This window comes from Gorilla gorilla, chromosome 2 (genome assembly GCF_029281585.2).
Source record: "Gorilla gorilla gorilla isolate KB3781 chromosome 2, NHGRI_mGorGor1-v2.1_pri, whole genome shotgun sequence".
Taxonomy (NCBI): domain Eukaryota; kingdom Metazoa; phylum Chordata; class Mammalia; order Primates; family Hominidae; genus Gorilla; species Gorilla gorilla.
Window position 1 is genome coordinate 130,419,496 of NC_086017.1, and position 14,086 is coordinate 130,433,581.

General features: G+C 43.1%; 1 protein-coding gene across 3 annotated transcripts in view; it reads right to left on the bottom strand.

Annotated features, from left to right (window-relative positions):
• Positions 1-14,086, bottom strand: part of CD80 (CD80 molecule) — a 56,808-nt gene that overhangs the window by 38,170 nt on the left and 4,552 nt on the right. The window contains exon 1 of one of the 3 annotated variants that reach the window (XM_055383725.2): positions 223-364. The exons of the other annotated variants lie outside the window; for them this stretch is intronic. The gene's annotated coding sequence lies outside the window, so the exon portion shown is untranslated. Of the gene's footprint in view, positions 1-222; positions 365-14,086 lie in introns of those variants that run through there. 3 annotated transcript variants of the gene reach the window in all.

Below are 14,086 nucleotides of genomic sequence, written 5' to 3' on the forward strand. Positions count from 1 at the left end.
AACTTGGAAGCCACGAAAAAAGAAAAGATACACAGATTTGAATTCATAAAATGTAAAAATATTTGTACAATGAAAGACATTATAAATGAAATGAAAACACAATCACAGACTGTAGAAGACCCAGCAGGAAGAGATGACGAGAGGGAGATGCAGCTTTGTCACTCAGAGGTTGGTGCAGAGGCTGTTGCGACACCGTAGGGGAAGCCTGGCCCTTTGCTTTACCCCTGAACAGGATGATCTCTGTGGAAATGAAGGTTCCATCTTTCCGCTCTTGACCTTGGAGCCACTTCACCTCCTCATGCTGATAAAGCTGGCCTGAGTTCAACCTTCCTACCCTTCCGTTCAGCATCCACAGGGAGGGCTGGTCTGGCTCCTGGCAGTGGCCTCAGTGCTGTCATTTGCAGGTTGCATACTCAGGGCCCATGGTGCTAGCCTGACTGCTGGGAAAACCCCTTTCCCACAGTGGGCTCACTGTTGCCAAGTAAACAAAACCTGTTGCACTGACAAAAATTTTCAGGGGAGTTTTTCATGTTCTAACATGACCCTCCCGTGAAGTTTAGAAGTTCATTTTTAGATATGACTTCATCTGGGCATGTCTGTAAGGCCTGCACCCATCATAGGGCAGCTGATCTAGGCTTTAAGGCTACGGTGCTCCCCAGGAGTGCCACAGTCTGCTAAAGTTGGCAGCAAACTCATCAAAGTGGGAGAATTCACCTCTTCCTCTTAAAAGGCTGTCACATTTTTTCTGGTTCTTTGAGATGGAAATCACCAAAATGCTTAAAATGAAAACAAGTGATTTTCAGAGCTAGCCCTCGTTCAGAGTGAGGGCCGTCTTCTTACTAACCCACCACACACTCTTCCTCCTATACTTGGCATCTTACTCTTCCTGCCTGTGACTCTTTTTTTTTTAATTAATTTTTTTATTATCAATTTTTGTTTATTATTCTACTTTAAGTTCTAGGGTACATGTGCACAATGTGCAGGTTTGTTACATATGTATACATGCTCCATGTTAGTGTGCTGCACCCATTAACTCGTCATTTACATTAGGTATATCTCCTAATGCTATCCCTCCCCCCTCCCCCCAGCCCATGACAGGCCCCCGTGTGTGATGCTCCCCTTCCTGTGTCCAAGTGTTCTCATTGTTCAATTCCCACCTATGAGTGAGAACATGTGGTGTTTGGTTTTTTGTCCTTGTGATAGTTTGCTGAGAATGATGGTTTCTAGCTTCATCCATGTCCCTACAAAGGACATGAACTCATCCTTTTTTCTGTCTGCATAGTATTCCATGGTGTATATGTACCACATTTTCTTAATCCAGTCTATCATTGATGGACATTTGGGTTGGTTCCAAGTCTTTGCTATTGTGAATAGTGCCACAATAAACATACGTGTGCATGTGTCTTTAGAGCAGCATGATTTATAACCCTTTGGGTATATACCCAGTAACGGGATGGCTGGGTCAAATGGTATTTCTAGTTCTAGATCCTTGAGGAATCGCCACACTGTCTTCCACAATGGTTGAACTATTTTACAGTCCTGCCAACGTGTAAAAGTGTTTCTATTTCTCCACATCGTCTTCAGCACCTGTTGTTTCCTGACTTTTTAATGATCGCCATTCTAACTGGTGTGAGATGGTATCTTACTGTGGTTTTGATTTGCATTTCTCTGATGGCCAGTGATGATGAGCATTTTTTCATGTGTCTGTTGGCTGCATAAAAGTCTTCTTTTGAGAAGTGTCTGTTCATATCCTTTGCCCACTTTTTGATGGGGTTGTTTTTTCTTGTAAATTTGTTTGAGTTCATTGTAGATTCTGGATATTAGCCCTTTGTCAGATGAGTAGATTGCAAAAATTTTCTCCCATTCTGTAGGTTGCCTGTTCACTCTGATGGTAGTTTGTTTTGCTGTGCAGAAGCTCTTTAGTTTAATTAGATCCCATTTGTCAATTTTGGCTTTTGCTGCCATTGCTTTTGGTGTTTTAGACATGAAGTCCTTACCCATGCCTATGTCCTGAATGGTATTGCCTAGGTTTTCTTCTAGGGTTTTTATGGTTTTAGGTCTAACATTTAAGTCTTTAATCCATCTTGAATTAATTTTTGTATAAGGTGTAATGAAGGGATCCAGTTTCAGCTTTCTACATGTGGCTGGCCAGTTTTCCCAGCACCATTTATTAAACAGGGAATCCTTTCCCTATTTCTTGTTTTTGTCAGGTTTGTCAAAGATCAGATGTTGTAGATGTATGATATTATTTCTGAGGGTTCTGTTCTGTTCCATTGGTCTATATCTCTGTTTTGGTACCAGTACCATGCTGTTTTGGTTACTGTAGCCTTGTAGTATAGTTTGAAGTCAGGTAGCGTGATGTCTCCAGCTTTTTTCTTTTGGCTTAGGATTGTCTTGGCAATGCAGGCCCTTCTTTGTTCCATATGAACTTTAAAGTAGTTTTTTCCAATTCTGTGAAGAAAGTCATTGGTAGCTTGATGGGGATGACATTGAATCTATAAATTACCTTGGGCAGTATGGCCATTTTCACGATATTGATTATTCCTATCCATGAGCATAGAATGTTCTTCCATTTGTTTGTGTCCTCTTTTATTTCATTGAGCAGTGGTTTGTAGTTCTCCTTGAAGAGGTCCTTCACATCCCTTGTAAGTTGGATTCCTAGGTATTTTATTCTCTTTGAAGCAATTGTGAATGGGAATTCATGCATGATTTGGCTCCCTGTTTGTCTGTTATTGGTGTATAAGAATGCTTGTGATTTTTGCACATTGATTTTGTATCCTGAGACTTTGCTGAAGTTGCTTATCAGCTTAAGGAGATTTTGGGCTGAGACAATGGGGTTTTCTAGATATACAATCATGTCATCTGCAAACAGGGACAATTTGACTTCCTCTTTTCCTAACAGAATACCATTTATTTCCTTCTCCTGCCTAATTGCCCTGGCCAGAACTTCCAACACTATGTTGAATAGGAGTGGTGAGAGAGGGCATCCCTGTCTTGTGCCAGTTTTCAAAGGGAATGCTTCCAGTTTTTGCCCATCAGTATGATATTGGCTGTGGGTTTGTCATAAATAGCTCTTATTATTTTGAGATACGTCCCATCAATACCTAATTTATTGAGAGTTTTTAGCATGAAGGGTTGTTGAATTTTGTCAAAGGCCTTTTCTGCATCTATTGAGATAATCCTGTGGTTTTTGTCTTTGGTTCTGTTTATATGCTGGATTACGTTTATTGATTTGCACATGTTGAACCAGCCTTGCATCCCAGGGATGAAGCCCACTTGATCATGGTGGATAAGCTTTTTGATGTGCTGCTGGATTCGGTTTGCCAGTATTTTATTGAGGATTTTTGCATCAATGTTCATCAAGGATATTGGTCTAAAATTCTCTTTTTTTGTTGTGTCTCTGCCGGGCTTTGGTATCAGGATGACGCTGGCCTCAAAAAATGAGTTAGGGAGGATTCCCTCTTTTTCTACTGATTGGAATAGTTTCAGAAGGAATGGTACCAGCTCCTTCTTGTACCTCTGGTAGAATTCGGCTGTGAATCTGTCTGGTCCTGGATTTTTTTTGGTTGGTAGGCTATTAATTATTGCCTAAATTTCAGAGCCTGTTATTTAAGGATTTAGGGATTTAACTTCTTCCTGGTTTAGTCTTGGGAGGGTGTATGTGTCCAGGAATTTATCCGTTTCTTCTAGATTTTCTAGTTTACTTGCATAGAGGTGTTTATAGTATTCTCTGATGGTAGTTTGTATTTCTGTGGGATTGGTGGTGATATCCCCTTTATCATTTTATATTGCGTCTATTTGATTCTTCTCTCTTTTCTTCTTTATTAGTCTTGCTAGTGGTCTATCAATTTTGTTGATCTTTTCAAAAAACCAGCTCCTGGATTCATTGATTTTTTGAGGGTTTTTGTGTCTCTATCTCCTTCAGTTCTTCTCTGATCTTAGTTATTTCTTGCCTTCTGCTAGCTTTTGAATGTGTTTGCTCTTGCTTCTCTAGTTCTTTTAATGGTGATGTTAGGGTGTCAATTTTAGATCTTTCCTGCTTTCTCTTGTGGGCATTTAGTGCTATAAATTTCCCTCTATACACTGCTTTGAATGCATCCCAGAGATTCTGGTATGTTGTGTCTTTGTTCTCATTGGTTTCAAAGAATATCTTTATTTCTGCCTTCATTTTGTTATGTACCCAGTAGTCACTCAGGAGCAGGTGTTTCAGTTTCCATGTAGTTGAGTGGTTTTGAGTGAGTTTCTTAATCCTGAGTTCTAGTTTGATTGCACTGTGGTCTGAGAGACAGTTCGTTATAATTTCTGTTCTTTTACATTTGCTGAGGAGTGCTTTACTTCCAACTATGTGGTCAATTTTGGAGTAAGTGCTATGTGGTGCTAAGAAGAATGTATATTCTGTTGATTTGGGGTGGAGAGTTCTGTAGATGTCTATTAGGTCTGCTTGGTGCAGAGCTGAGTTCAATTCCTGGATATCCTTGTTAACTTTCTGTCTCGTAGATCTGTCTAATGTTGACAGTGGGGTGTTACAGTCTCCCATTATTATTGTGGGGGAGTCTAAGTCTCTTTGTAGGTCTCTAAGGACTTGCTTTATGAATCTGGGTGTTCCTGTATTGGGTGCATATATATTTAGGATAGTTAGCTCTTCTTGTTGAATTGAGCCCTTTACCATTATGTAATGACCTTCTTTGTCTCTTTTGATCTTTGTTGGTTTAAAGTCTTTTTTATCAGAGACTAGGATTGCAACCCCTGCCTTTTTTTGTTTTCCATTTGCTTGGTAGATCTTCCTCCATCCCTTTATTTTGAGCTTATGTGTGTCTCTGCATGTGAGATGGGTCTCCTGAATACAGCACACTGATGGGTCTTGACTCTTTATCCAATTTGCCCGTCTGTGTCTTTTAATTGGAGCATTTAGCCCATTTACATTTAAGGTTAATATTTTTGTGTGTGAATTTGATCCTGTCATTACGATGTTAGCTGGTTATTTTGCTCGTCAGTTGATGCAGTTTCTTCCTACCATCAATGGTCTTTACAATTTGGCATGTTTTTGCAGTGGCTGGTACTGGTTTTTCCTTTCCATGTTTAGTGCTTCCTTCAGGACCTCTTTTAGGGCAGGCCTGGTGGTGACAAAATCTCTCAGCATTTGCTTGTCTGTAACGGATTTTATTTGTCCTTCACTTATGAAGCTTAGTTTGGCTGGATATGAAATTCTGGGTTGAAAATTCTTTTCTTTAAGAATGTTGAATATTGGCCCCCACTCTCTTCTGGCTTATAGAGTTTCTGCTGAGAGATCCGCTATTAGTCTGATGGGCTTCCCTTTGTGGAAAACCCGACCTTTCTCTCTGGCTGCCCTTAACAGTTTTTCCTTCATTTCAACTTTGGTGAATCTGACAATTATGTGTCTTGGAGTTGCTCGTCTCGAGGAGTATCTTCGTAGTGTTCTCTGTATTTCTTGAATTTGAATGTTGGCCTGTCTTGCTAGGTTGGGGAAGTTCTCCTGGATAATATCCTGTAGAGTGTTTTCCAACTTGGTTCCATTCTCCGCATCACTTTCAGGTACACCAATCAGACATAGATTTGGTCTTTTCACATAGTCCCATATTTCTTGGAGGCTTTGTTCGTTTCTTTTTGCTCTTTTTTCTCTAAACTTCTCTTCTTGCTTCATTTCATTCATTTCATCTTCCATCACTGATACTCTTTCTTCCAGTTGATCTAATCGGCTACTGAAGCTTGTGCATTTGTCATGTAGTTCTTGTACCATGGTTTTCAGCTCCAACAGGTCATAAGGACTTCTCTACACTGGTTATTCTAGTTAGCCATTTGTCTAATCTTTTTTCAAGGTTTTTAGCTTCTTTGAGATGGGTTCAAACTTCTTCCTTTAGCTCAGAGAAGTTTGATCATCTGAAGACTTTTTCTCTCAACTGATCAAAGTCATTCTCCGTCCAGCTTTGTTCTGTTGCTGGTAAGGAGCTGCATACCTTTGGAGGGGGAGAGGCGCTCTGATTTCTAGAATTTTCAGCTTTTCTGCTCTGTTTTTTCCCCATCTTTGTGGTTTTATCTACCTTTGGTCTTTGATGATGGTGACCTACAGGTGGGGTTTTGGTGTGGATGTCCTTTCTGTTTGTTAGTTTTCCTTCTAACAGTCAGGACCCTCAGCTGCAGGTCCGTTGGAGTTTGCTGGAGGTCCACTCTAAACCCTGTTTGCCTGGGTATCAGCAGCGGAGGGTGCAGAACAGTGAATATTGCTGAACAGCAAATGTTGCTGCCTGATCGTTCCTCTGGAAGTTTTGTCTCAGAGGGGTACCCAGCTGTGTGAGGTGTCAGTCTGTCCCTACTGGAGGGTGCCTCCCAGTTAGGCTACTCGGGGGTCAGGGACCCACTTGAGGAGGCAGTCTGTCCATTCTCAGATCTCAAACTCCACACTGGGAGAACCACTACTGTCTTCAAGGCTGTCAGACAGGGACATTTAAGTCTGCAGAGGTTTCTGCTGCCTTTTGTTTAGCTATGCCCTACCCCCAGAGGTGGAGTCTACAGAGGCAGGCAGGCCTCCTTGAGCTGCGGTGGGCTCCACCCAGTTCCAGCTTCCCGGCCGCTTTGTTTACCTACTCAAGCCTCAGCAACGGCGGGTACCCCTCCCCCAGCCTCGCTGCTGCCTTGCAGTTCGATCTCAGACTGCTGTGCTAGCAATCAGCAAGGCTCCGTGGGCGTGGGACCCTCCGAGCCAAGCTTGGCATATAATCTCCTGGTGTGCCATTTGCTAAGACCATTGGAAAAGTGCAGTATTAGGCTGGGAGTGACCCAATTTTCCAGGTGCCGTCCGTCACCACTTCCCTTGGCTAGGAAAGGGAATTCCCTGACCCCTTGCCCTTCTCGGGTGAGGCGATGCCTTACCCTGCTTCGGCTCTCGCTCAGTGGGCTACACCCATTGTCCTGCCCCCACTGTCCGACAGACCCCAGTGAGATGAACCCAGTACCTCAGTTGGAAATGCAGAAATCACCTGTCTTCTGTGTCGCTCACGCTGGGAGCTGTAGACTGGAGCTGTTCCTATTCTGCCACCTTGCCTCATAATCCTTGCCTGTGACTCTTGACACACTGTCCCCCAACTTCCTTGGCTGCCTTTCCCCATTCTCTCTGCCCATCTAAACATCTTTCTTCCTCAAAGGACCAGGCCAAATGCCATTTCCCCAAGAAGCTTTCCTGACTCTTCTAAATCTCCATCTGCTCTTTCCCTTCTCTGAGATCCTATGTCTGTGCCACTCATTTGGCATCATTCCAATCCCTCCCCACCCCCCCCAAATTTATTGAGTGCCTACTATGTGCCTGGAAGGGTTCAAACATTGGGGAAGCAAAATGGCTTGACTAGGAGAGATAAGGACAACATGGACCGATCCTAAGAAAAAGAAACAGTAGCAGAAAAAGAGCAGGGCAGCTAGCTGAATTTAAGTCTGCAGTGTGGCGAAAATGCCAACAAAATATTGCGAGATATGAGTGGCAATATGACATACCATGGCCAGAAATTATCTTTTTGGATTCTTTCTACTTGAACCCAGATCCTTATTGGAATATTACGTCCAATTTCAAACTAAATGTGGAGAGGATCCGGCAGAAAGTAACAAACAATAACAAAAAGGATGCTAAACCAGGCAGCTCAGAGAACAGAGGAATGGGGAGCCAAGATGTTTTAGATGGGCCAAATGATTTTGAGGCCTTTGGTAATGATCCTCTGTGGCTTTGAGGTGTGTCTGTTTCTTTGTTTTGAGCTAGTCATGGCCGTAAATGCCTTCTACATCTGTAGGCGACCAAACTGGAGAAAATAATCTACATGTAAGCAGGATAAATTTTGATTGTGTTTAAGGAAGCATTTTTTTTGTGTTGAAGCTGGAAAAGTGACTTTCAAAGAAGGTTGCAAATTTTTATTGCCTGATGCTTTAAGAAGAGAAGAGACAAATCCTGTTTGGGGAAAACAGAGATTTCTCTGCCTGAGAGTAAGGGACTATGGTGGAATCCCAGGCAGTCCACGATTCTAGGACCTGAGGCGTTAAATGTCACTGCCACTGGCTGCCACTCCCCTGCCCTGCCACACTGTCCACCAGAACCACTAACGAAGTTACAAAAGTCACCCTTTTCAGTTTCTATTTCATTTTCCCTGTCCCCTGAGAAACAGGAACCAAGGACTAGGCAGTAGGAGAAGCCAGACATGATCTATGCTTTCAAAGTGGGTCACCATGGCGTGAATGAATTAGAGCTGAAGGGTCATGGAAACAGCCTGTTCCTCCTCCCTCTCTCCTCCCCAGCTCTGTCCCCCACTTCTTCCTTTTTTTGTATTATTCTGAAAAGTGAATCAAACAGTTGCCATTTTTTTATATTACGTTGGTCCACAACGTCAAAGGTCATGGTTTCCAGATTTCGGAAAAGGAATTTGATTCTGTTCCTAAAATTAAAGAGAAATTGCAAGGCTTGGATGGAAAGGGGAAGTTCCCCTTCAATAACTCTTTCTAGAAGGGTCAACATTTAAAACTTAACGTGTGGCCGGGTGCAGTGGCTCACGCCTGTAATCCCAGCACTTTGGGAGGCCAAGGAGGGTGGATCACTTGAGGTCAGGAGTTTGAGACCAGCCTGGCCAACATGGCAAAACCCCATCTCTACTAAAAATTTAAAAATTAGCTGGGCATGGTGGTGGGTGCCTGTAATCCCAGCTACTCCGGAGGCTGAAGCATGAGAATTGCTTGAACCTGGGAGGTGGAAGTTGCAGTGAGCTGAGATTGAACAATTGCACTCCAGCCTGGGCAACAGAGTGAGACTCTGACTCAAAACAAACAAACAAACAAACAAAAAAACCAAAAAAGTTAACCTTATGTGGATATTTACCTATTATTTGAATACGAGAAGGAATTTGACCACTTGAGGGCCTGATTTATACAAGTACCACATGATGAAGAACAGGATTTTATGGAGTGAAGATCCTTAACAGCACTCTCAGATTGAATCTCTCCTGAGCCTTGAACTGCTTTCTCCAGTGGCCACTGGGGTTGCGTGACTCCTCCAATGGCCCCAGACGCAACTAAGAAATGTGCCTAAACTGGCTGCCATTTGAAAGCTTTTGGTGTCCTTTGTTTAGATGCCCCACCCTAGACTTCAGGAGTTCTCTCCAGAGAGTAATTTTAGGAATGAATGCCAGAGACCAAGGGATGAGGGACTGTTTCCTCATCAGAGGGAGAAGGAGCTTGCTGGAAAAACAAGAGGAACAAAATGTCCCCTGACTAGATTTTTCTTTACCTTTTGTCTCAAGGACTCTTCTAGAAATAGAAATAAGAGTAGATTCATGTACATTTGCCCAGGTTGACCCCAGTGGAGGGATTGTGGGGCAGAAAGAATGATAACATGAAAGAAAGATAATTTCAGTAAGGCCCCCCAAACTTTTGGTTTAGGGAGCAGTCACTTTTTGTTTCCTAGAAGCTGTATTTTCACTTACTGAGATTCTAGCAGGCAGTGAAGTCCCCTTAGGATGGGACCGTGTGCAAGAGCATTGCTGTTTCATTGCAAACCCTGGAAGCGGAACTTAGGACTCAGCTGGCCAGCTGAGCTTCTCTTCCTGTGGGAAATCCCAGCAAAACCAGGAGAAAGGGAGCAACAGAGGTCATCTGCCAGGAAATGTACCAAAGAAGATTTGAAAATTACTGGTGGATCTCCAGAGCAAAGGCTGGAAAGCCCTGACCTACAGGAGCGGGCTACTGCATTGTTGGGAGGAGCAGGATTCACATCCACATGGACTTCCCTCGGGTCTCTTTCTGCTCTGCAGAGAGGGGTGGAAGCTGCTCCTAGGGTTATTTTTTTGTTTTTTGTTTTTTGTTTCAAGATGGAGTCTCGGTCTGTTGCCCAGGCTACAGTGTAGTGGCACGATCTTGGCTCACTGCAACCTCTGCCTCCCAGGTTCAAGCGATTCTCCTGCCTCAGCCTCCCGAGTAGCTGGGATTACAGGCATGCACCACCATGCCTGGCTAATTTTGTATTCTTAGTAGAGAGGAGGTTTCACCATGTTGGCCAGGCTGGTCTTGAACTCCTGACCTCATGATCCGCCTGCCTCGGCCTTCCAAAGTGCTGGGATTACAGGTGTGAGCCACCGCATCCGGCCACTCCTAGGTTTTAAAACACCAGTTTGTATCCACTTATCTCTTTTGCTCCTCTCCATATAGTCTCCCATCTCTACCTCTTGCTATGTTTGATTCCTGCCTGCTTGTTAGAATTACGGTGCATATCTTAGATTTTTCTTTAAATACCACTTTTAGACTGTCATCAACAAGAGGCTTAAGGCTCTTTGGGGGTGGGGTATAGAATATTTATTTATTTATTTAGAGACAGGTTCTCACTCTGTCACCCAGGCTACTGTGCAGTTGTGTGACCCTAGCTTATTGTAACCTTGAACTCTCAGGCTCAAGCAATCCTCCTGCCCCAGCTTCCTCAGTAGCTAGGACTACAGGTGTGCACCACCACACCTGGATAATTTTATTTATTTATTTATTTTGTAGAGACAGGGTCTCACTTTATTGCACAGGCTGGTCTTGAACTCCTGGGCTCAAGTGATCTTCCCACCTCTGCCTCCCAACGTACAGGGTTTATAGGCATGAGCCACTGCGCCCAGCAAATATTTTAAAAATTAGACTCAGGAGGTTCATCTCTTTAATAGGTGTTTAGTCTATCATGTCATTTCAATTTTTTTCTAAGTGACAGTAGAAGGAATGGAAGAAGTCCTGGCTGGGAGTTCAGAGGGCATGGGCTCCAGGCCCACTTCTCTCCATGTGTGAAACTGAGTTATATAAACTCTGAGTAACTGTCTTCACTGGCCTCAGCTTCCTCCCTAGAAAGTTATTGTCAGCTGGGCACGGTGCCTAATGCCTATAATCCCAGCACTTTGGGAGGCTGAGGCAGGTGGATCACTTGAGGTCAGGAGTTCAAGACCAGCCTGGCCAACATGGTGAAACCGCCTCTCTACTAAAAATACAAAAATTAGCTGGGCGTGGTGGCGATCGCCTGTAATCCCAGCTACTTGGGAGGCTGAGGCAGGATAATTGCTTGAACCTGGGAAATAGAGGTTGCAGCGAGCTGGGATTGCACCACTGCCCTCAGGCCTGAGTGACAGAGCCAAACTCCGTCTCAAAAAAAAAAAAAAAAAAAAGAAACTTATTGTCAACTGAAAATTCACAAGGTTTATAAATCTGGAAAAGACAGCTTTATTTTTTTAAAGGGTTGCAGACGGCAGGATGGCCATTCTCAGTCTGGGAAGTGTAGCCTTCCAGCCAGAAGCCAAAAAGAGGCACCTCGAGGGAAAGGCAAAGGGAACAGGAATGTATGCTGAGCAGAGCGGCCAAATACACATATTTATTTATTTATTTATTGAGACAAGGTCTCACTCTGTCACCCAGGCTGGAGTGCAGTGGCATAATCTCAGCTCACTTCAACCTCCACCTCCCGAGTTCAAGCGATTCTCGTGCCTCAGCCTCCCAAGTAGCTAGGATTACAAAAATACACGTATTTAATAAGCTATAGGAGGAGTCATGAATATTTATGAAAGGAGAAACATGTGCATGTGCAATTGAGCTTCATGCCCCTTTAAGAGTCCCTTTTACAAAAAATGGCAGCATTAGCATGATCTGAGGGTGGAGTTCTTGGCCCTCTGATGGTAAAAGGTGAAGCAGAGGACACAAAAACCCTCACTGCAGGTCCTCTGTAGGCTGGCCAGAACCAATCTGTGATTGGTGGTCTCTTATCAGGGCAGAATGATGGTCAGTTGTGTCAAAACTGCAAAAGGAAGGGACAGCAGTCACGTGGTTGGTTGAAATCAGCGGTGGAGTCTGAGCCTGTTTTCCTTGATGAGCTGATCTTCTGGATGCCGTCTCTGAACACCCTGACTGAGCTGTTACCATTAACTCTCTCATAGTTGCCAACCATGTACCTTGAACATTCTCTGCTTCCATACTCCTCACGGCCTCGTGCCATTATACTGTACAGTGTCTTCTCTCCTTGTGTGATTTTTGCCCTACCTCTGTAGGTGCAAGAAGCGCCAAGCATGTGCTTGGCTGGCACATTTTGTTTATTTATTTATTTATTTTTATTATTTTTCAGTCAGAGTTTTGCTCTTGTTGCCCAAGCTGGAGTGCAATGGTGCAATCTTGGCTCACTGCAACCTCCGTCTCCCGGGGTCAAGCAATTCTCCTGCCTCAGCCTCCCAATGGCTGGGATTACAGTCACCCGCCACCATGCCCAGCTAATTTTTGTATTTTTAGTAAAGAAGGGAGTTCACCCTGTTGGCCAAGCTGGTCTTGAACTCCTGACCTCAAGTGATCCGCCCACCTTGGCCTCCCAAAGTGCTGGGATTACAGGCGTGAACCACCGCGCCAGACTGGCTGGCACATTTTAGATATTGTATTAGTCAAGGTTCTTCTGAGAAACAGAACCAATAGGATGGACACACACACACACATGCAGAGAAAGAGAGTTTACTTTAAGGAACTGGCTTATACAATTGTGGAGGCTGGCAGGTTCGACAGGGTAGGCCAGCAGGCTAAAGACCCAGGAAAGAGTTGCAGCTCGAGTCTAAAGGCAGTCTGGCAGAATTCTCTCTTCCTTGGGGGAGGCGAGTCTTTTTTCTATTAAGGCTTTCAACTGATTGGAATGAGGCTCATCCACATTAGGGAGAGTAATCTGCTTTACTCAAAGGCTACTGATTTAGATGTGAATCTCATCTTAAAAAATACCTGCACAGAAACATCTAGAACAATGTTTGACCAAATATCTGGGCACTGTGGCCTAGCTAGGCTGACAAAATTAGCCATCACAGATGCTCTCTAAATCTTCTTGAATTGAATTGACAACACAGGATATGTGAGCAGCTACTTTTGGTTACTTATCTTCAAACTCATCAAGTTGTATACCCGAAATATGTACAGCTTTTTGTATCTCAGTCATATCTCAATAACGTGATTTAAGAAAACATATAAACTTTTTTTGGTAATTTTAAAAATATATTAGCAGCCGAAAAATGAGATCACTTGGGTGCTCTGGAAGAGCAGGGGCTGTCAGGGCCTAGCATATACTTACACAGCAGGTATTCAATGTCTGAAGAATGTATAAAGATCATTCTTGTAAGTGACCAGTTTGTTAAGAACAGTGTCATTGTTCCGACCTTATAGATGAAGTGTCTGAAATATCTTAAGATCAGATACAAGGGCTACATGTTTATTTCTCAGCAACAGCCTCAGCATAGCAATTGATTCTGTATTGGTGAGTAATGAAGATGCCTATGATGTGTCTTCCTCAATAAAACTAAGAGCAAGGAACCAACTATGCAATATATTTGTCTTTCCAGGACCTATACTAATGCCTAGCACCTAGTAAGATGCCAAGTAACTATTTGTTCTTCTTGGCAGAACAACATTCACTGTTTCCTTTGCAAACAAACCCTGATTTTTGTAAAAGAACCTACCTTTACCTCTCAGGGAAGATGTGTCTATCCTTGATCTAAGAGAAACATCATAATCCAACCTGCCTGCCAGGAATTGGTTTAGACTTCTGGAGGATCTTTGAGAATAGTTTCTTCATCTTGAAAGAAGAAACACTCTCTTTTTCCACTGGACACTGTCTATAACTGTAACTGCAATGTGTTATTACGCATACACATTATCTTGACTGCCTAGTTAAATAATCAGAGCTAAACAAAAATTTTTGAAGGAATTAACAGTAAATGGTTAATAGGCAATGCCTCTTGGGCTCGCTAGCAGACACAAAATAGCAAAATGGTTTAAACAAAAACAAACCGAAGGATAAGACCTCTATATACATTTGATAAAATAAATTAAAGTGGGGAAAAATATGATCTTGTGCCAATTAAAAACGTCAGTCTGGGGATAAAAATAACTGAAGATAGTAGGTCAGAAAGATAAGAAGAACAGGGTCTTTCTTTGATGATAGTATAGAGTTGCTAAATTAACGCTGGGACTTCTTACCTTTAGACATTTTGTTACATAAGATAATAAGTGTCATTATTATTTAAGCCCAGTGAGTATGCGGTGTTTTGGGGGTGGGGAAGAGTGA